We start from the raw sequence: 24,508 nt of genomic DNA, 5'->3' as shown, positions 1-24,508 counted from the left end.
GCTATAGAAACATCTCAGAAGGGGCTTATAAAGACGAAATGAAGAACATGTAAAAGAATTGAAAACGTTGTTTGAGTGTGGGAGGTTAAATGGTGTTTTGTGACATTCAAAGTGTTAATGAATCGGAAAAACATTTTGTAAAAATAATGAAATAAAATTAATGAAACCTAGTACGCTTAATTGTTCTGTACATTCAGTAGGTATATGTGAAATATTTAAAATTATAAAGTTACACTGCGTTTTGTAAGGAGGGGACGCGCAATTTTAAGCAGAAATAATGAATTGTACTTATTACATTTGTGTAGAGAAATGATTAAATAAAATAATTAAAAATGATTAAATAAAATATTGATGAATATGTGGTTCTAATCGCTTAACAAATAATGCGTAAATAATTAAAATCTTTAAAAAAAAACTTTAAAATGGGTAAAACATGCAATGCAACATAGTAGTACTATTTTTTATTTATTTAAAAGGTAGAAATACAATAAACATGCGTGCTTCGACGAATAAAATCAAATACATTAAAGAATGTAATGAATTCCGATAGTAGATTGCTTGATTTCTGCACAACAGGGATCAAAGGTTGTCTGATATTGATAAAATAGCACCAAAAGAGGAAAAGCTTATCACTGTATTCTTCCAACACTTCGATAAAGAGCAGGATTGAGACTTGGCCTCTCATTCAGAAAAGTAAGAATACCTTATTGTGAATGGATGTATCCATTTTAAGAGTTTAATACATCCCAGAATGCCAAAATTAGAAAAAATGGTACGACAGGAAATTAATATTCAGCATAAAATTGCGACAAAGCACCTCTTATGGAACTAACACATCAAAAGCATGCAAATAGAAAAATATGTTCAACTATAATTTTTATTATACGCTGCTGATAGAAGAAGAAAGAATGGATGCAAGATGTAGAAAAGTCTGTTATGGGAGAAGGATTGAAGAATGGTGGTGACTAGGCAGACATGAGGACATGGTATAGTGGAAGAACGATAAAAAAAAAAATTAAAAAATAAATAAATAAACAAAAAGAAAAAACCTGGTGGCCAAAATTCGATTGACAGAATAGTTCTCTAATGTTTATGGCGCGTAAACTGTTTTGCACTCTTCTTTCCTATCAGACTTCTGTCTTCCAAACTTAATTACTTTCTATGTCCAGAAAACTGCTGCGTTTCATTTTTGTTTGTAACAAAAGTAATCACTTATTTTTATTTTTTCTCTTCAAGAGGGCTTAAGTCCCACTAATAATTTTTGTAATATAGTACATTGATTTCTGTTACATTTTTTCTCATGACTGCCACTTGGAGCTCCTTAGCAAGACATACCTAATTTAGCATGTATAATTAATTCATCATCAGTAGCCATTGCAGAAAAAGTAAAATATGAGTCTTGTTATTCTCCTGAGATTTTGGTGCAAAATTGTGTAGAGATACCTGCTTCGCAGCTTATTTAAGGCCAGGTATTCAAACTTATTCAGAAGACCATCCATCCAAGGTGATGATGCTAAAACTAGCACTAGGTGAATCCTATATCTTGTGAACCAACAGATACTGGTTATGACCTGAGGTACGGTAAAAATAAATTAAATAAAATCATTCAAGGGTTAATGCATTTTTCAGAATAAAATTCTTATTTTAATATAATTGTTTGCAAATAGTTTATTGATTGTTAATGTAGGCATGGCATGGAGGATACCGAGAGAATGGGAATATAGTTCCATAGTCAATATAATATGGTCATCAGAAGAGCGGTGGTGAAGTGCCGGCGAACCAGCACCATGGAGAAGAAGCCAGCGTACCAAGTACACACTTGTCTTGTTGTTTGTTTGGCCGTTCGTAAAAGGAAGAGAAGGAGGACACAGTGGTCTTGCCGGTAGACCAGAGAAAGGATGATGGTTGGTGGTCTATGAGCATGGTATTCAGTGTTCGTGTCAGTGTGAGTGCTTAAAAGAGAATGACAGAGAGCTAGCCTGTGTGTGAGAAAGAGAGAGAGGCCAGTGTTGCCAAGTGGGCCGATCGATTGACAGACGGCTTAGCGCCGCCTCCGTACTTGCGGGCAGGATGACACTGACAGAGGAAGTGGAGCCGCGTGAAGACACCCATGACAACCAACACCCTCATCACATCCTCTCCGCCCCTGTCGCACTGCGTGTGCTTTCTCTTTTATTCTCTTTAATTCAACTCAATCTTATTTTCTCTTATTCAATATAAGTTCACTTATAACTCAAACTCAATGTCCAGCAAAATACTGGATAGTAAAATTAAATTTAAGCGATTATATCCATCTTTGTATGCTTGTTTTTTATCGTTTTGGTTGACATCGTATTTTCATCCATCTTTAGAGATTAAATCAAGATTGTATGGAGAGATTTTAACTTCCACAACTAAAGGGAAGTAGACCAGCCTAGCTATCAGCTTGATGGAACTTGGTTACCCTACGGAGATTCCAGCCTAACAAACCTCATTGCTGACACTTCTAACACTCACCAAAATGCAGAGCTGCAGAGATAGTTGTTGTTTGTACCCACAGCCAAAATCTCAACTCAATCACCACATAATAATCGTCTCCATTCCATATGGTAAGCTCTACTACTTACCTAGCCCACAGTAGGGCATTTTTGGAAAGTAGTGGACTTGCTTTATTAAACCATTCTCAAATCAACCTTTTTCTCCCGAATATTTTCTTTTATAAAGAATATTTTTACTTAATTGCTCTTCATTCACCCTTGGAAATACTAAATTAACCCTTTCCACCCAGGATTTCCTACAGTAAACTTATGTAACATAAATCAGAGAATAAAAAAAATCACAGAGTAAATTTTTTTTTAAAGCTCATTGATGAATCTAGTACGAGGTGCATTCAAGTTATAACGTCTCCGAATTTTTTTCTCACTAACCAATCACACCAAAAATTTGAAACTTTTGTCACTTCTCGACGTAATCTCCATGTAGCCTCACACATTTTTCACAACGTCGCCGCCATGTTTCCATGGCCGCTGCGCACGCTTCTTTAGGAGTCTGTTTTGACCACTGGAAAATCGCTGATGCAATAGCGGCCCGGATGGTGAATGTGCGGCCACGGAGAGTGTCTTTCACTTTGGAAAGAGCCAAAAGTCGCTAGGAGCAAGATCAGGCGAGCAATCACTTCAAAGTTGTTTGCACGAAGAAACTCCCCTGGCACCCACCTGGAGGACACTTTTCGCATTTTCAGGTCATCATGAAGGATTGTGTGCGCAGATCCCACGGAAATGCCAACTTAGGAAGAGATCTGTTGCACACTCTTTCGGCGATCCTCTAAAACAACTTTTTCCACTCCGTCGATCGTGTCAACTGACCGACTGGTGCGAGGCCGAGATTGTCTTGGTTGCTTTTCACACGACGTTCTTCCTTCTTTAAACTGTCGCACCCAGGAACGCACATTTGACACATCTATGGCACCATCACCACATGTCTCACTCAACTGGCGATGAATTTCAATTGGTGTCACACCACGCAAATGGAGAAATCGAATGATTACACGCTGATCGTCTAATGAAAACGTCGCTGCGGCTAGGGTTCTGTGTGCCTTACAGTGCTGCCATTTCTGTCACGCATGTACAAAGAGTGCCCGCTTATTTTAAAACAAAACAAATTTTAAAATGTAGTTTTTATCTGGAAACAGTTCTGAGAAAAAAATTCGGAGGTGTTATAACTTGAATGCACCTCGTACAAACTTATCAGGCCCATGAGTTTAGTGTTAAGTGCTGATAGGGGATACCCGCAGGACATCAAGTTCCATGAAGCTGGTGGTATTCTCTTCTCTTCTCTTTAGCTGTGAAAGTCAAACTGATACAATCTCTGGTCAGAGAAATCCAAAAGGCCGGCCACATACTTATCTACATATTTCGTTGCTAGCCAACTCTAAAATAATTGCAAATAAGGGTGTAGCTCGGCGGTAGCATACTCAGAATGTCTGAGTTCGAGTCGAGTGACTATCTTTATACATTTTTCTTTTCCATGGAGCCTCTCTTATAGCTCACTGGGAGCCAGTAGTGAACAATGACCTCAGATATAGACGTGCTGCTTAAACAACAATAAAAAAAAAAATACATTTAATATTTAAATCGACAGTATAAACAGATTTATACATAAATAATTATGGTATTAAGACGAGAAGCATTAGCTAACAAATGCAGCAAAACCCTCACAAGGTACAACAAACTAACCCTAACCATCTATCGGACAAACTTTATTACAACTCAGCCCCATTTCCTGATAGTAGGCCAATTATAAAGCAACCCAAGCCCTCTTTATCATAAACTCAGTTCCCCCTTCTATATAATTATAACACCCTTTTTTTTTTAACCTTCCGGCCACATTTCTTCATTTTCTCTTAACTGCCCATTTTTTTATTTCTTAGGATTTAATACCAAGAAAATTGCATTTAAACTAATAGATATTTTTCTTTGTTTCAAGATAGGCGGAACAGTAATTAAGAAATAATTCGCTGCTTTATGAAGTGTTTTTTTTTAAGGAAACCTGCAAAATGACATTATGACTTTTTTTTATAAACACTCCCGAAAATCACTGAATAAAATTTACAAATTATTTATTTAACTGTTCAAAGCAAGGTCTGCATAATTACTGAGGTGATGTCGAAGTAGATTTCTTGTAAATACCGTCTGCGGGATTGGTGACGGTATTGATGCCGATAGGAGATTGGTGACTTTATGAAAATGTAGGGGCCGTAACGCTAGATAAAATCAACGTTTAGTACATACTTTTTGAGGCCAATTTATAAATTTAGAATAAATATATATTGAGAAAGCCAAAATTTCATGGAATGCTTTTATTTCAGAACTGAATAAAACTTACAAGCTTGTTAGTTAATTAATGGCATTAAATATCTTAAAATACAATGACAACTCCATTTTCTTGCGAGATATTTTCAAATTAAACTGATAAGCAGACTGATAAATGTTAATGTAACATTTGAAAGAAAATCGTTATAATCACTTTTTTTTGTAATAGAATGTTGCGAAAAACTAAATTACTGTTCAGTAATGTCCTTCTTCTTGAAAGCTGAGTTCGACAGTAGTATCAGAAGTTTAGAATGGAACCCCAGAATATCAATTTGAGCATCCGCGCTTTTTGATTTTTATGTAAATAAACACACATACGTCATATTCCGTAAAATATTTTAGTTTTTTTATGGGATCGAAAAAGTTATAATTTCGGTGAAAATTTAATTAGAAAAATATGGTGCAATCGATTAATTTCTCCTAAGCATTGGAATGTATCATTTTAATTCTTACACACATAACATAAATTAAAAGTTATATGCCCCGGAAGTGCTTAAATATACATGTATAATTAAGAAACAATTTTAATGAAGGACGAATTACAAATATTCCTTTGGAATACATTCTACATTAATTTTTAAGCATACAGACCAATAAGGTCTATTAGTCATAAAAATGAAGAATATCTAAATATAAAGAATGTAAAGAAATATAATCTGTAACCTTAACTTTTGAAACTCATCTCTCTTATACAAATTTCCATAACAATAATAACACAACTGACTGTAGAGTTCATCATTAATCATCTCCCACTGTAACATTAATACCATTAACATTACCACGACCTCTTCTTACAGAGATGTTCACTTCAAATGTAAAAAATAGCCTTTCGTTAATGGTTTACGATTTAGACAAGGCTGATAATCTATTTTAAATTATTATTTTTCCCACGTAATAGGTTAAAGCTTACTGTCATTGTTTTTCTTTAGCAAAATATAGAAACCATGTTTTTTGTTTAAACTAATAATTTTTGCATTTGTTCCAATCAATGTTAACAAATACATTGTCGCAAATTTTTCCCTCCAAACAAGTTTACAAATCCTAAATTTTAAATAATCTAAAAGTCAAATTTAAAAGAATTGAAAGTCTGAAAGAAAACTGTTAACTGAAAGTGCAATAGGACAGAATACGTTTTCAAGATTTAGCTGATTGCATTCAGAACTAAACTATTTGTTTTTACACTTTTCCTGAAAAGTTAATATCAGGTGATTGCGGAGGCCGACAAGATTAGGTGGTGCTGCATATATTGACAAAATGCTACCACAAATGTAGTGGTTTCCAATAAGGGAGATCCTCCCAATGTCAGATAAGAGTAATTAAATGTTTAGGCAAGCATTAGAATTTAATTAAATTTTTAAATGAAAACTGTTATAATTGTTGTAAACCAACTCCCCGAAAAAGGCTCCTAACTCCAAAGAAATCTGATTGTGACGCGCCTTAATTAAAAAAACAAAATAATTGATGTACTTTTAAGGCGCTAATGACTGTAGATGTCGACTTGCTAAAAATGCTACAATTAGGAATTACAATTGACTCCAGAAGGGGAAGCTGGCTTTCTTTACGCAGTACTACCGCGCGCCAAGAGGACAGCACTTGCACTAGAAATGCTACGGGCACCAATGGCCTCAGCTGGTTCTTGTTTGTAAATAGCTGCAAGTAAAAAAAAAAAAAAAAAATAGAGCTAGAAAGTTCAGAATTATTTCTTTTAGATGATTCCACTTTTTTTTTTTTTTACTTTATTTGTATATTTACAACTGCAACAATTGTTGCATCAAGTAAATTTGATCTTACTGTTTCAGTTCTCTTGTAATGACATGGTTAGAGCAATCACCCACTGGTGAAACTCTTTCACAATGATTTAATCACAACAGATCTCTAGGCCACTTCCTCTTCAAGCGACGAGGAGGATTGTCGGGAAGGTGAGGAGAGGAGAGTTGTTGGACAAGAGGATTCGGATGGAGGGCTAGGAGGCTGTGAAAATTGCGGTAGCGAGACTTTATTGGGTCAGTGACAAAAGGGATGTGTAGGTCAGTGTGTATGGTAAGGTTAAAAATGTAATATGGAGCATTCAGGATTTTCCTTAGGATTTTAGATTGTAATGTCTGTAGGCGTTTGGAGTTAGAGGGTTTGGTTGAGCCCCACACTTCTGCTCCGTATGTCCATAAGGGGCTTAACAGGGTCTTGTAAATAGTCAGTTTGTGATTCACGTCGAGTTTGGATCTGCGATCAAGTAGTCTACTAAGTAGCTTGTAGCGTCTGTTCACGTCTTGTCGTTTCAGTCGAGTATGTGGGTTCCAGGTGAGTCTCTTGTCAATTCCACACTCAAATCAAAAATACTTATCGAGTAAAAAAACAAATGGATAATACTAAGAATAACAAAAATTTCATTGATTAACATTGAAACCATCGCATTCGAGTTTTAAAGTCTGGAAGTTTTATGCTCAAATTCATGCTGGCAACAAAGTCGGTTATTTTCAAGTTTAAAAGATATATCGAGACTCTCTGCCTAATTCTTCTACTCTTAATAATCCTTTGTCCTGTAAACACCCGTCCAGGAGCCTGTTATTGTATTATAAGAACACGTACCACGCCAAAGTTGGTGCTCTTCTTTTCGTTAATTCTAAATTTTCTAATTATTACACTACGTTTTAAAATTCAATAATAGGACTGTATGAATCTGTTAAGGACTTGGAAATCTAGATAAAGAAAGGAATTATATGCCCTTTGTTAAAGATAGGATTATGGAATATTGGGTATATAAAGGGTGTACAGAAGATGATCTAAAATACATATTGTCATTGTCCTAGCCTGTTCTGTGACTGTCAGTATAGCAATCAGTTCACTGTCGTTAAAGATAACACGAACAAAGTAACATACAAAATACAAATAATACTTGATAAAAGAATAAAACTCCGTATTACCCCTATGCGATAGCGTTTAATTCATTCTCGAATAGTACTAAATTATTCTATAACTACAACCATAATGCCCACTCATTCCAATCTTGGCTTTCAACAGAATATTAAACAGAAACACTAGGCCAATTAATGATCTGGGTGAATCCCATGAAGGAATCCTAGACCAAAAGATAGCAAATAGGGTGTTTTCTCTTCAACCCGATTTAATTTCTCCTTCCTCTCACAAATCTTAATCCTGAGTTTTTCATTGGGACGCTTACCCTAATCCTAATCCTAATCGGATGCACTATTTGGTAGTAATAACCGACCAAGCGACGTACCTTCACATTGTCAAATCGGGCAATCTCAATAAATATTATTTCCAATTAACTGAGGTAATTTTAGTATATTCTATTGCTAGTCAATGTGGATGGATGGATGGATGCTATTACTAACTACACACTGGCAGGGTAGACCATTTAAACGCCATTGTCCAAGTTGAGGACGACAGCAGCATATACACAACACTGTAAGGTAATAGTAACACATTAGTAATAGCATATATATATATATATATATTCTATGTTCGGTAGTAGTAGTAGTGCTTTGCGTTCTCCTGTCATAGCAAACAACTCGACCAGATCTAATGTGTGAGCCATATAAGCAGGTTATTGGCCAGGTCAGCCTACATATCTGCCGTGAGACACGTCATTATATACATCGTCACCACACAACTAGCATTAATAGAAATATACATACTACACAAGGCTATATAATAATACCAATTTCTTATGTTTTAGCAATTCTCTTCCTATCTGGAGGCAAAGCTATGGTGATCACCACTATAAATTATTGTATATCAACCACAGTTGGATACTAAATTTTAGTAGGAGGTAAAAATCATAATACTATACGAAGAAATAATAAATAAGTTAATTTTTCAGATTTACGTTTCCAACATATAATATTAATAAAAATCAAATATAGTATAAATTAGAAGTACAAATATATCAAATTAGTATAAATTTGATAAGAATCGGTAGACTGAAAATACCACATTACAGACTTGCGATGTTTTTTCACTTTTGTGAGGTTTTCTCGAAAACGGAAGCAAAGATTTTCTTTAAATTTGGTGCATTAAATGGTTAATATCTTTAACTTTGGTTTGAAACACTTTCTCCGGAAAATACATTTAAACGGCTTTCATAGAGAGAGACAATGTTAAGGGTCGTTTAAGCATAATGAACAATTGCAATACCTTTTCTTATTTGGTAGATTAAAAGAAAGTAAAAAATGATTTTCATTTATCGAAGTGCGAAAATAATAATGAACAATCTAATAACTGAAGTGTACTCTAACATAGCCAGGGACAAGGACAAAGAATACCAAAAGCATATGACATGCAGAATGGTTGAAATGTCATAAAGTTAGCAGTGAGGAAACTCAAAATAACAGGACACAACATCAGTCGAGGTTTGGGATGGATATTGTACAGAGAGGATAGAACAAAGAGGTGTATATAGAGTTCATTTAGATTTAGATCGTTAGGCCGAATGTGTACACGACTGGGTGTGTCGGGTATATAGTAAAGTGAGCCCAGAGATGACGGCATTGTACAGAATACGAACTACATTATGATTAAAACTGATTGGAATGTCACAGTAACTGTCAGATAGAACTTTGACTTGACATAACTACGTACTACATTGGATGTAGTATAGTTGCTACAATAGTTGTAAGGTATAGTTTAGTTAGGTAGCTGCACATTATAGATTTGTAGGTCTTCATACAGGCCAGAATTTGCTATTAGATCAGTATATAGTAGGCAATAATGGTAGCAATGTAACAGAGCAACTTATATTACAGAGAACAAGCTAATATCTTTCTCTACAATCACCTGAAGAACGACTACAAACCTGTAATCTAAGAGTGTAGGTTAAACACTTACAGACTTTCTCTTTGTTGTAGTTTTTATTACTGGCTTTATTATAACTGTTCACATTAAAAAATTATCTAGTGATGAGTTTTGTGTAGATGGTGTAAAGAAGTTATATGTTATAGTACTACTGACAGGGATTTATATCAAAAAGCTGCACAAAACAGGATGGAATGAGAATAACATTTGCTTTAAGTTGTATAATGCAATATTTGTTTTAGCAAGGGAAAAATCAAAGAGTAATGCACCTGGATTGAATTATTCTGGTTGCAAACTGAAGAGATCTTAAGCTTCACAATGATTTATATATTTTCTACAAGCTATGGATGTAAACTTTAAGTAATCAATTACTAAATCAGAAAAACTTAATTTATTCATTTTAATGCTTAAAAAATTTACATTTATTGATATTGTCTTAATTTGCTCCAATAGATGGGGTCTGCTGCATCAACATATGTACATTCCAGTGTGTAAATTGCAGAAGTGTGCTGCAGATTTCCTGCAGTAATATATTTCTCCTCCCCAGACATTCATGAAAGTGACAAGGTAATAACAGTTAGCATTCCAACAAAGAAGAAAAATACTTAAACTTTTTTTTAAAAAATAAAAAAAGAAAAATTCAGGAATCTATTTAGTTTAATACAAAAGGAGCGTTCATTCCGAAGACGTCGAACCTCGTTCGAGAAATGAGGTTAAACAACCCAAAAACTTAAAAAAAAAATGCTTTTAACTTATTATCATATTTAATTTAACAGTGTCACATCTTGCACTGTCGGCTTTCTGCGTTGTAGACATCGTCATTCATTCACCGAACAATGCGTCATAAAATGTCATAAATCATCTGAGGGTAGCTTGGACTTAAGTTGGAAAATATATTTTTCTTAAATTTAGATTCCTGCCTTAAATTAAATTCCCTTTTAATGATGCAGACAATAGAGGAACCTAAACTACACTGTAAAGAAAAGAAGAAAACTAAAATAAATTTCTCCGGGAACTTTCTAACAATCCATTTCTCAGAACAAATTTTTCATTTTTCAAATAGAAGTGACAGTCCCTTGTTCATATAAGTACATCCCAGAAGGAATACTTTAGTCTTTTCTAATGGGATATTGGCATTCCAAAGATTAATCTTAAAAGAATGGATGGCGGCATTGGTCACACATTCTATTTAAAGTTGACTGTATGTTCACACATAGGATTTACATTCTAACTGTATGTTTAAACATAGGACATAGCGAACTATTTAACTTTAAGGTGTTCACTAGCATACTTCAGCTAACTTGTGCGTTGTTCAGATATCTGAGTCTTCAATTTACAGTTGCACAATTATTGAATAAGCAAGGGAGCAGCGTCAATTTAACTTATAGCTCGTTATGAATGTAGCTTTAAAGTCACTCAAATAACTACGTACCCGCATGAACACCTGTACGGTTCTGTTATGTTCTTTATCTCTAAATGATCCTCAAGGCCACAACTTAGTTCACTACTAGACAAAAAAAAATTACTAAGAATAGGTTCAACAATCGACTCCTCATCGACCTGATAATGGTACACCAATTTACCCCTAACTTATAATTAACTTTTAATTTACAGTCGATAATCCGAATGTTGATCTATTCGAGACATTAATAATGGGGTGTTGAAACTATCATTTATAATAACAAGGAACTATTCGACTTTTAATTTCTTTTGTCACAAAAATAAAGAGTTTCTTCTTCACCAGGGTATAAAGTATTTATTTTTAATTTGTTGGCCTCACAAAAATAGTTTCAAAAACAATGGATTCACAGATAAATTTTAATAATAAACATTTAAAACAAAATCACAATGAAAAAATTCAGATTCGGGAAAGAAGAAAAACAAATTTTCACGTAAAGTAATAAGAAATAGGTATAGACTTAAGGGATCTACCCGTAAATAATTAAATTGAAAAACCATGTAGGTTATCTGTCTATTAAATAGTAAATAACAAGTCATTTTATTAAAAAGAAGAAAGACATTTGTATTTGGGGCTATGAAAGGTAAATTAAAAATATCTATGAAAAAATGAAGTTATGGGAGAGTCTAAGTAGGGTAACTAGTAGGGTAGCTTCCGAATAGGGTAGACGAAACATCTTTTGGTACATAGGGAGTAAATTAAGTGTAATTCAATCACAGATTGAACATGCAATTGTACTTCAACTACAGATAAACTTTAATAAAAAAAAGAAAAAAACTGAATCGCTATGAAGAGAAATCAAGAGATTATTTCGCTAAAATATCCGAAGTTTTAATTGCTTTAACAATAACAATTACAGGCGTGGGAGTAAAGGCTCGAAAACAATACATAATAGATAAGTGGATCACAAAGGTATATCCAGTTTCTTTATACATTTTCATACGAAGAAGAAATACTGAGATTAAAATTAAAAAAATTGATAATATTATTACATTAGGTCGACGCAACAAGTAAATAATAAGGTAATAACAAAAATGTACAGATATTAAGAACAGAAATTGTTCTTTTAATTGTCTATTACATGAGAATATAGGGAACAACATCCTGTTGGGGAGATATATTAACTTTTTAAGTTAAAACAGAAAGCAATGCAAAATACTAACATCGAATAAAATGAAGTAAATTACAAATGATAATGAGAGATGTTCTTACGTACTGTATTGAGAAGAGATAAAGAAGGGAATAAGTAAATACTCTTCTGTAATTTAGAGAAGGAATGCTGCCAACTGTCAATTACAGTTATCTTGAGTACCACCTCCACAACATACACAACTTAAGTTTATGTTTTATTACCTAGTTCTGGTTATGAAGAAAATAGAATTCAGATTAGAACTGAACAAAGATTTAGATAATTAACATTATGCTGATTTGTAAATTAATATCTGCACACTTTCTGTACAACTACAGAACTTTATAAACGATGTACTAAACCAAAAATTAAGATTATACTATAATTAATACATATTTTTGATTTGGTTAAAAAAGTTGCTCCTAACGTTAAAAAATTTTTTTTTGTCCATTAACTACACAGCTAATTATGAATTACTACTGGAACCAACTTTTGACGCGCCTTTAATACAAATTTAATAAAATTATAAACTAATAGATACGAGATTACCCGATTTCTTTAAGAACCCAAGTATTAGATATCTAAGTGTTCTTAATAGTGCCTACGGTTCAAAATGACAATATTTTATCAGAAAAGCTTATTGCTGTTTGCTAACTAAAGTTACATTTTCGTAAACAGGTATTTTCACTTAAACCTTACAAGGCCACCTAAATCCAATATGAAAGTTTATTTCCTTTTTCAGTTTTTATTTTAATTTATGCTGTTTACTTGTACACTCATACAAAACCCTAATTTCGAAAAAAAACTTGACAAGTCCAATGTTCTTCTTATAAAATGATAATTAGAAGTGAAAACTATGTACTAATTTATATTTAACTAAATTAAAGTTTTGAAAATTCGGAAATCTAGCAATGTTTTTAATTATATCCCTAAATTGAGACCCAATAAATAAGTGTTATGTTGAAATCGTCTGTCGTGCACTGACTTCATACTTTGCAAGGAGCTTAAAGTAGTAATTCTAGAGAATATTCCTTACAAAACTAATTTTCTAGGATTTATTTTTTTTTACGGGTAACAATAATTAATAAATAAATGGAGTATGAAAAAAAATCTGTTCGAGTCTTTTTTGTAATAATCAAGAAAGACTAAAAGCAATCTTCTTCTGAATTAGCACTTGCAGACGACGAATGCGACCGTAATCTTAGTATCAGAAGCGAGTATATAACAAAATGGAATACCAATATTGGCTTTTTTGCGACTAAGATATTGTTTTCACACAGACTAAGTAATAATTCCCCACATTTATTGTAGAATAGTTCAAAATAATTATTTTCGATAAAAACTTGACTTGTTCGCAATCTTAGATTAAGTGAAAGTACAAATAAATACAATTCTAGGAAGCTATGAATGGATATCTTGATTATATTTCAATATATGCATACACGCAAAAAAAAAAAGTTATTTAAAAACATATTATAGAAATATAAATATATATAAGCGCATAGGAAGAAAGGTTCGTGTAAAGATATACGTGAAGTTGGTGAAACAAAAAAGAAGAACTAAAGAGAACTGGAGGAGAAAAAATGAGAATCAACAAGGCACCATTTGATGAGAGAATGCTTGAAAGAGAAGAAAACGAAAAGATACGAAAAAAAAAATAACCTAAATCATGTTGAGATATAAATAGTGGGAGAGGATGGACCAGAAGGAGGAGGAGGTCACAGAACGTGCGCACAGGATCTGAAGAGAGAGAAGGAAAGAGTGGAAAAAAAGGAAGAGACTGCGGATGGGAGGGTGGCTCGTCGGCACGACGGAGAGATCACTGCCAGCGAGTGTGGTGTGGCGCTTGTGTCCGTCCGTGGCGCTGGAGAATGTGTGGTTATGCTGGTAGGGCGGCCGCACAGAGGAAGCAATGCAGGCGAGTACAGATTGGATGAAATAAACCATGTAGAAATAGAAAAGAAAGAAGGTTACGGAAAAAACTAAGATATACGTGTGTGTGTGGTGTGCGTGCGAGCAGTGAACGAATGAGCCGGAGATGAAGACTCCCAATACTTCTAACTTATTCATTTCTTCTCTCCTGTTTCATCTGAATATTATCAATATTGTACTTATGGTTTCAAAACCAAACTTGTTAAGTTCCAAACACCTGAGCGAACCTTTCTCTCTAACTCAATCACTCTTTCTCTTAAAAGCCCACCTCAAGTTTCTTTGTTAAAAAGTTTTGGGTAAAAAGCAACAAGCATAGACATGTCTAGTAATACGTGCTCTTTAAAATATTTTCTTCTCTTTACCCTTTTGCTTTTCTAGGATAAGTTTGTGATCACTACCTACAAATAGTTATAAGGTTTGTACAGCATGTGACACGCAATTAGGGTATAGGTTTTACAGCAATTGAATATGCGCAACTGCTTAAGAAATGAACATTTGTTTGAGATAACTAGTAATGTCAGTTGTACAAAGAGATATAAATACTGGAAGAGAGAGAATCAAAAAGTAAAACAAAAAATACAGATAACTGGAGAAAAATGGCTATAAGTAAAAGCATTGCCCAAAATTTTAATTGCTTTTTAATAAAATAACCACTCTTCTTCAAAAGCAAAGCTCTTTAACAGTTTATCATTTATTAAATTCTTATTGGTTTTGGATTTTCATTCATCTTCAGATTTTGGATTACTAATTTTCCGCCCTTATTGCTCAAGTTATTGGTCGAAGTTATGATCTTGAATTTGGCACTACAGATGCTCCAAGTTTTGAAGCAGAAATTACTTGAAAACAAGCAGATTACTCAGGATTATCAGCAAACTTGCTACTTGAAACCGACTACATGGAATGCCCTATACAACCGCCTAGTTCAGGGGTAGGCAACCTATTTTAAGTAGAGAGCCATTTCTTCTTAAATAATTTTAATAAATCTTATCAAGAGCCGCAAAGATGATAGTGTAAACAAACTCTGTAGATCATTTGTAGTCGCAAATGATTATTTTATGATATTCAATAACATTTAAATGTTTTATATATTTATTTTCACATATTGCAATGAAATAAACAAATAAATAATAACTAAACCTGTGTTTGAATGAAAATGGTGGCAGTCCTATACATTACGTAGTTTATTTTAATATAATTCTATTCAATTTCAAACCTATCACATTTAAAATTCTTTTTGAAAAAATATCTTTACTTTAATAAATGAAATTTTCATTTGTTTCAATAAAATTGAAATATTCAATTTATTTTGGATAGGCTGAAGAGCCATACAATTTGGATAAAAGAGCCGCATGCGGCTCGCGAGCCCCGGGTTGCCGACCCCTGGCCTAGTTGTAATTAACGCAGACATTTAGGGAGAGAGAATTTTGCTCATTAGCCACTTTTTTCAAATAATCAATCCTAGGCAGAGAATTAAAGAGAAACAAGAAAACAATCCTAACAACAAAAAATAAAACAAAATTTTTGTTTTCCATATTATTAATAAAGCAATTATCAACAGTTCTTACAAATAACCATTTTCTAGAGAATAAAATAAAATATAGTATCTATTTCGTTGCAATAAATCGAGAGAAATTCTTCTTGTAATTACGTATAATAAAAAAAAAACTCATATCTCTGCTGTGGGAATTGAAAAAATTGCTGCTTCCGTGTATGAAGAAAGTTAGTACCAACAATAGGCCTGTGTGGAACACAAATAGGATAGCATGAAGCAACATTACGAAATTGGAAACATTAAACTGTCAGTTCAGAATGGAAGAAGATTTAATGAGTTTCTGACAGTAAATAATCAAACTTTATATCACTGTTCTACCATTAAAATAATAATCATATATAGAAGCTAAATAATAATTATTGTATTCCATCTTAAATGTATGTGTAAGATTAAATTCAAAGTATCATACTCTATAAGTTCAAAACAATCACTACAAAGCATTGGAACTTGAAATAATGGAGTTATATCATTACTCATACTTTGATTCGGGGGGGGAAAAACAAATTGCAAGTTTGCAAAGTTAATTGCGAACTACAAATAAATATCTTTACAGATAAAATGAAAATTACATATTTTACCTGCATTTAAACTGTTGCATAATTAAAATGTCCGATTAATGATGACAGACCATATCAACTAATTAAAGCCATCCCAAAGGAAATAAATCTGGATAGTATATCAGAGAGGCATTTTTCTTCTCTCACATCCTCAAAGAGGATCTACGAATGTAAAAAAGGGGCTCCGGAAAAAAATGTACTTTGAATAAGAAATAACGAACATCCTGAAAATCACATTTAAAATTCTCTCGGTAACAATGTGTAGAGGATTCAGTCTCTTTTCTCGAATAGCATCGAAATTTTCAAGTTGCAATTTGGAATGCTTGGAAACGAGAGGATTTTTTTTTAAATATTGTTAAAACTGGAAGATATAAACAAATGTTCTGATAAAATGCAAATTTTTTGTCACAAGGGACCTCCCAACAGATATCTCCACTGGAAACTTAAAATAGAAAATTTGACAAAATCACAATATTAGAAAAAAAAAATTAACTGCTGAATTTGCACTTAATTTAAACAAATACATTAGCATAATTGTGCACACGAATAATCTTTTTTTTTTTTATTATTTACAATAAAAAATGTGGCCCAATTCATTCAGAGAAATTTACGAATATTTTCAAATAAAATAAACTTAAAAATGAAATATGTATAATTAACTTCAATTTTATACTTTATTTCTCAAATAGTACCATCATTTTTAAATTTATACTTTCTTTTACTAAGAGGAAAGGAAAGATAAAAGATGCTATCATTTCAAATTTATGAGATCAAGTTTTCACTGAATATATACTTTTTGAGAAACCCAGAGACAGGAAAACTAGTTTTTAGAAATCTCAAATCCAGGGCATTTCGTTCTAACTTACAGCCTACCCTGAAATCACAAAATTTACTAACATTTTATGAAATTTTATATAATCTCTACTGCAACACACTAATCATTAGATCAAATTAAATACAAACAAATGATGAGACACACTGAAGACAAACTAATGTCTTAAATTATATTATCCTTGTCTTAAATTAATCCTAATGTATGTCACTCATTATCTTTTTAAAATTTAAAAATTATAATTAAAATTAAGATGAAAACAAAAATTCATAGTGACCAGTTCTTTAAAAGAAACATAAAAGACTCTGTATATATACTTATAAAACCAGCAGCCACAAAGAATGAAGTTGAAGTAGTGCCCGACCCACGCAGAGAGTGATGACTCTTTATCATGGGTTCAAAAAAAATTTCTTTGCTACAAAGAATGTTACACTAGGAATTATTCTACTCAGTTTAATCTGAATCAGGGAAGAAAATTCCACTGTTCTCTTGCTTTTCATCCCTCTACGGTGAAATTGTGGATTTTTAGTTTCCTTTATTCACTCAATTTTTAGTTAAACAATTTATATCAAGCACCAAAATTTGAAATTTATGTGAACATTTTTGTCTGGAATGTTTTGTTATCTTGAGGGAGATAAATCAGCAAGAAATGAAAACCTCCAAGAACCAGACACACCCGGAGTGAGTAGCCTTTTCTGTCGGAATTGAAAGGACATTGTGAACTATCCCAAAAAAGGTTACTAAAAGCTGGAAGAGGATATTCCCTTTTTTTGGGAAGATAAGGATAATTAGATACCAATGGGTGATTATCACATTCTGGTGGATCCTTCACTCTTCAGAACTTCCCTGACGATCAGAAATCCCCTTAATTTAGCGAAACCATTTAAGAACATTTGGCGAGCATTGGAGTTATAGGAGTTGCGTGGTTTGCACCAAGAAATGGACATCCCTATAACTGCCAACTCCCAGAAGGAAAACATTTTCCACCTACAAAATCTCATAATTCTTTAATTTGGGAGAGTCTTCTACAGAATATCTTCGGATGGCAATGGAATAGTGAGTTGGCACTAGGGAGTGGTAATTCCTAACTGTCAGTCCTTTCAAAAACTTTACTGGAGAACCAGAGGCCACTCTATCTGATTTATCATCATCCGTCTTCATTTGCTTCACATTCTAGATATGTATTACCGAGTGACAATTATCATAGTCTTTATCATAGAGCTTTGTAGCTCGTCATATGTCAAACTTTCTGAATTGCATATTTACTGATTAGCGCTCCTTCTCCCAACTGAATTTGACAGTACTTCCATGAATGTTACTTACACTCATTACAAAAAGTGGATACGAGTCGTCAGGTAAATGTACTTAATTTTTTTAGTTAACAGACATTTATTTTAAATCACTTATCTACCTATTCATTCATTTATATGTAAAAAAAATATGAGTTTTCAATCATTCACACATAAGTTCATATTTCAGGAAAAATTGTCCCGCAGTGGACCAAATGAGATTAATATTCCCAGGAGATCGTGACGCCTATTATCACTGGATGGCCTCCGTTAGAAATCAAGCCAGTGTATATGGGCTGACGTTAAGTCAAAGTTCATACTTATAGTACATATATCCTTTTTACTTGTTTTAATTACTGTACAGTTGTAAAATTCTTAAATAAAGAGAGAGAACAAAATATGCAATGACAGCCCTACCGCTGTAGGCTACAAAATAACATTGTTTATACAACATAATTATGACTGAAATTGACAATCATCTTTTTATTCTCTTTGGATTGGTGAATCAGCAACCAAAAAAGATAGAAAATAGTCTACAATTGTTTAAAACTATTAATAATGTTAGTCCAAAGGTCACCCAGAGTAAAAACCCTGATCCGTCCGCGAGAGTTAATAAAATTTACCGAAAACTTCGTTCTGGTAAATAATTATACTAAGGTCTTTTAATTTAAACAATAATTTAAAAAGAATATTTTGAATTTAAGTACCAACTTAAAATTAATACTAATGAAACACTCGTGGCTGAACAGTACAGTTAAAATAGCACGTTCATTATTTATTCCTGACCAATTTCGGATTTTAATCTTTTTACAGAGATTTGTTGATTATGATTCATCGGAAAGGTGTTGGGTTTAATCTAGTGTGAGTGATTCGTGGGGAAAGTGTTTATTTATTCGTCATATTCTATACATGACGAATCCATTTCTGAAAATGGATGAATAACTTGAAATTATCAAACTTAAATTAAATGAATATTATTATTATAATGGCAAGTCAAATAATATACGCAAAGTATGTTATTGATTGTTAAAAATTCCAAATAATTTTTCACAAAACTCTCAAGATGAAAACTTACACGACTTAGAAACATTCCGGAACTAGGTTCGATTCCCACAGCCTTGGATTTGATAAACATGTTTCTATTAACTACGCAGACTGCAGATTCGAAATTTCAGACACATGGAGTAATATGTACTGAAAATCTTAAAATTATTTAATCAAGTATAAATAGAAGTATTTATAAGAGCATTGAATAAAAAGTATTTGAAGCGAAAGTAAATAAATTTATAAATAATTTGGTTTATTACTGTATTTAAATAACAAGGGATTGCTCAGAATTAATTCTTTTTAAAAAAATTTAATCACTTCCAGAATTTACAGCTAATGAAAAAACGAGACAAAGAATTAAGTTGAATAAATAGATTAAGGACTAATTTTATAGTTTATACCTTTAGAAAGTGTTTATTAGATAAAATAGTCAATACATAAATAAATACTTCATACTTGTACATTCGAATGTTGTTTAAGAACAAAAATAAGAGTAAAGTTTTGGGATGTTGGTGGTTTGAAGCTGGAACTCGATGGTTTGGGAAGGTGGGGAATTTGCTCACAGAAGAAGAGGCAGAGTTAGAAAAAATAAAAAAACATAAAAAAGGGTTGGCCAGCTCGCCAACAAACCCACTCACACATACATACACCCGTCCACCCTGCGCAGCTCATGGTGTCCTCTTTCCGTCTTCTACCATCCGTACCTTATCGATCTTCTTTCCACTAAAACCTCACCCATCCTACTGGCTCTAGTTGGGTAGACCCCACTTCCACCCGAAACAGAATCACCATGCCCTTCTACTCCTAATATTTAATCTCTCTCATACCCATTTCTTCTAACCTTCTCCTCTCATGTCTATATGTACATATATAAATAATATTGAACATAAATATGACAGAAATAAAGTAAAAATATATAACTTGAAATATATATCTACAACTCAACCAAGTACCTCTTAAGATGCATTTACCTAATAGAAAAAATGATTATGCAACTTTTTAATGCAATTTTCATTCGTTAATTAAATAAAGCAGATATATAAAACTATCTTAAGTAGAAAATAAACAGAGCAATAAACGAGTTTTGTTTTATTTCCAGTGCCATTGATAATGCACCAAAATTTTATAAATTGTAGTTCTGAACCAAACACTGCTCATTTTAAAAATCCAATGCCCTCCTTTGGAAAAAATTGTGGCGATCCAGATCAGTCACGGTAAAGGATAGATTGCAACAGCAATAGTTTCTTGGGTGAAGCAATAGTCCAACATTCAACCCTAGCACAGCACAGGGATCAGAGATCTCAGTTAGTTAGAGTTGGGCTTGAAATAGTGCACAGTATTAAATACGGAAAGAGATACTTCTTCAGAGATACGCGGGTAAGTATCCGGTCTTGATTAACTCCCCTTTTAAACCTTTTTTTTTTAAATTTAACCTTTTTAAAATTACATATACTAACTTTAGTTCAACCGATTTTATTCCAGAGAAGTTTCGGCAACTTAATCACCAATTACTAATTCAATAACTGTATAAGTTATACTATATTCAGCTTGCAGAAATTCTAATTTTTAACTGAACTCGCAAATCTGTCACAAAAGTTTGATGAAATTAGGAAATATCAACTGGATTTCTTGAGATTTTAGGATTTTCCGGGAAGCAGGTAGATAGATTTTTCTTTAAATTTTGATATACTTGCAGCAGTTGGATAATCAAAACAAGAAAAAACTATTTTAGGGCCTTTTAGAGGAGCTTTTTCATCGCTGTCCAGGAAACTCTGCTTGATGATCAACACTTAAGGCCAAGATGAACATTAAAGAAAATGTTGGACAAAAAATGCAAGTATAAAAAAATTATGTGATTCTGAAAACCTACTCTTTATTTTTTGTATTTGTGCACGTATGTAGGTAGAGTAGGCACGTATTAAGAACTAAAGGAGGAGATTAGCTTACGGGATAATATGCAATGGACCATGCGCAGACCATAAGTGTTTAGGCCTTCTGCTTTTCCATGGAGCTCCTAGCAGCCCATCATCCGGTGATAGATAAGAGTTTTAATTACGAGAGATCTCAGTCCGGATCTCCAGATACCGATAACGTATTTAAAAAAAAAGGTAAAATGACCTAAGATATTGACGCAACTAAAATGAAAATGAATTATTGTGACTCAAAGAAGTTTAAATTAGATCAAGATTACCAAATAGTTCCGAAAAAGATTTGTCACATGCATTTATAATTGAGTATACCAGAATAATTTAGGATATAATGTAACATTTCAAAATTAGAGAAAAGATTTTAAATATAATTCGAGATTGCAATAAAAAAAATCGTTAGTGTCTGTAAATGTCGTAGTGAAAAATTATATTGTCAGAACGTAACACATTTCAATATGCGTGAGACAGTTACCTAATCGAACAAAACTGTCACGCAAACCACAAAACGGATACAAAATACATGATTAATGTAGTCCTACTAAACATACTAAACGTTTTTTTTTTTTTTTAATCTAATTTTTTGTATTCACTAAACAATTTTTTACCCACTGCCTGAAAATAAAGAGCATTATTTTTATTACGATGTTATAGATGAGTCAATGCAACTATACTAAAAAAAAAACACCTTCAGTATCTGTTTTAGGATGAAGCGTTTGCAACATATATTTTGTCGGTAACTTATTTCAAATAACAGTAAGAAATTCTTGCAAAATGTTAAATGGATTGCAATAAAAATGGTGGATACTTTATAATGAAAACTAAAAGATGTTTACTGTGATTAGATGACTAGTTCAGATCGGAATGGATCACCTAATCCAAACTAATGTTTTGAAAATAATTTATTTCTACATCAACTTCATTGAAATTAAAAATGTGATGTATGGCAGGATGTAAAAGACTGTGCTGCTAATATGCGAAGACATTTGCGAAGATAAAGCAGGCTGGCTGGCGCAGTTGTGACCCTCATGAAAGTTGCAGCTCCAGTCGCAAAACAAGAAATTAATCCCAAACGTTCTCAATGAGAATAGGTCTAGGACAGGCGTTCCATTAACGGCGGTTCGCTTTAACTTGGTTACGGATACCACAATAAGTCGTGACGGAACCCATAATATATAATTGCCGACTTACGTCAAGCTAAGAATTTTGGAACAATTTTTGACTTCTCACTATTATTGTATATAGATGGTAAAACCGTCTAGTTCACTTAAATGGTACATTAGTACTCCTGAACGTTCCTAAAATAAAATTTTCTCGGAAGAAAGTTTCACACAAATATGGCCTACTGGGTAGCGAGAAATAAATTAACATCCTTGCCATTAGACTCGGAGAAGAGAAAAAAAAAATGAAAACTTTAATAGAAAATCTGTAACAATTGCGATGGTTTCTCTTAGCAGAAGATAATATGCGTTCATGAGTAAGTGAAGTAAAAATGATGTGATAAATATCTAAAATTCATCACTTAAATTTAACCTTCAAGCAATTATTCAACTATTTACGTATTAGTGGTAGAGCACCAAGTAAAAAAGTAAATATTGCCTATCAGAGAAATCCAGAGTGAAAGATTGATGTTTTCAGTGGTTAACATTCATAAGTTTTGAAGTTTTAGGGACTGGTTTGCTTGAAGGCTTGTACTGTTGATGTAGTTTAGTGCCGGTACTATAGGTTATATCTGCTTGTACTGTAGCTTTACACTAAGCCTTAACTACAATTATACACACACACCTAAGTAGTCTTGTTCTATTCATTCCTAAAGCTTACAGCATGGTATGCAAAATTCAAGCCATTATATTCACTACTATACTTCGTCTGTTTTTAAAACAAAAATAAAACATGTTATTAGAAGAAGCTTAATTCATTGAGAAGCAATGCCCGAACTAACTTAAGCTGATAAAATCAATTCAAAGGTGATTTTTTTTTTAACAGCTTGGTAATAGTCGTGTTGGAATATTTCTTTCTCAACTAATTCAAAAATATGTTAAATACCTAATGGTAACGAAAGAAAAGAAATCAAATGTGTCTGTCTTCTCGGTCATGCAAAACAAATATGAATTATTATTGCAGCGTATTGTTCATCGTTTTTGGTTACTGATTCATTATTTATTATTTTTGCCAAGCCTTCTACCAAGGGACTAAACCATCTTCAGAGCTTTTGCTTGGACCAATTATAATATTTTTTTTCATTGTATATGTAAGGTCTGACCTGTCTTTTTGTATACTCAAAAAAAGAATGACTGAAATTGGAAATATTATTTTTCTTTAGTACAAATATAATCCTTTTATTCTGACGAAAATATAAAGTCTGCGAACAAGTTTAAAAAAGTGCGTTTACTTCTATTTTTCAAAATATGGGAATACGTATAGAAATATAGTAACCAAGAGACTCAATAAAGGTTCTTAAGCATGAGAATCCTAGAACGGAGAAAAGAATAGAATTCTAGAACTGAATGGATTGGGAAGGGGGGGACTGTAAAAGAGTAAACTAGGGCTGAGAGTAGACTGGAGCGATATGGCATGAACAGCAAGAGGCGGCATGCAACCACCGCCTCCCACCACACACACACTCCCTCTGAGTACACACATTACCACATTGAATGTTCACCTCTCTACTGACTAATCAATTCCCTGTTTTGAGTGCTTCTAACACCGCCGCAATTGAGACCAACCAACAGTTAAGTATGGCAGAACAATTCATACCTTAAGTATTGTGGCCGATAACAGGAGAGGGAAGTGTATAACCTTACTTCCTACATAAAATAAACATAAACTCAATATACATATGTGTTATAATAAAACAATGCTATGCGAAACTCAATTTATAGTATTCTACCATTTAGATTTTAATCAATACATTATCAATTAAAATTAATTAACTCAAAAGACAAAAGAAATTAATTCATAAATGTAGTGCCCCTTTTTTAATGAACAATTTCTTTTTTTGCGTCACAAAGAGTAGTAAAAATAATTATCTTCGGCTTAGCTTGGGGCTATTTGTCCAGATCGTCGGAGCAAATTTTTATAAAGTTGGGAAATCTAATCAAACAAAAATCAGATAAAGAACACA

The 24,508-nt window shown here is 32.9% G+C and overlaps 1 protein-coding gene across 15 annotated transcripts in view; it reads right to left on the bottom strand.

Annotated features, from left to right (window-relative positions):
- Window positions 1-24,508, bottom strand: part of gro (TLE family member transcriptional corepressor groucho) — a 165,256-nt gene that overhangs the window by 28,670 nt on the left and 112,078 nt on the right. The gene's annotated exons all lie outside the window — the stretch shown is intronic.

The sequence above is a fragment of the Rhodnius prolixus genome, unplaced genomic scaffold, assembly GCF_049639745.1.
Source record: "Rhodnius prolixus isolate KJV_2025 unplaced genomic scaffold, Rpr scaffold_8, whole genome shotgun sequence".
NCBI lineage: Eukaryota > Metazoa > Arthropoda > Insecta > Hemiptera > Reduviidae > Rhodnius > Rhodnius prolixus.
This window is presented reverse-complemented; position numbering and strand designations above follow the sequence as displayed.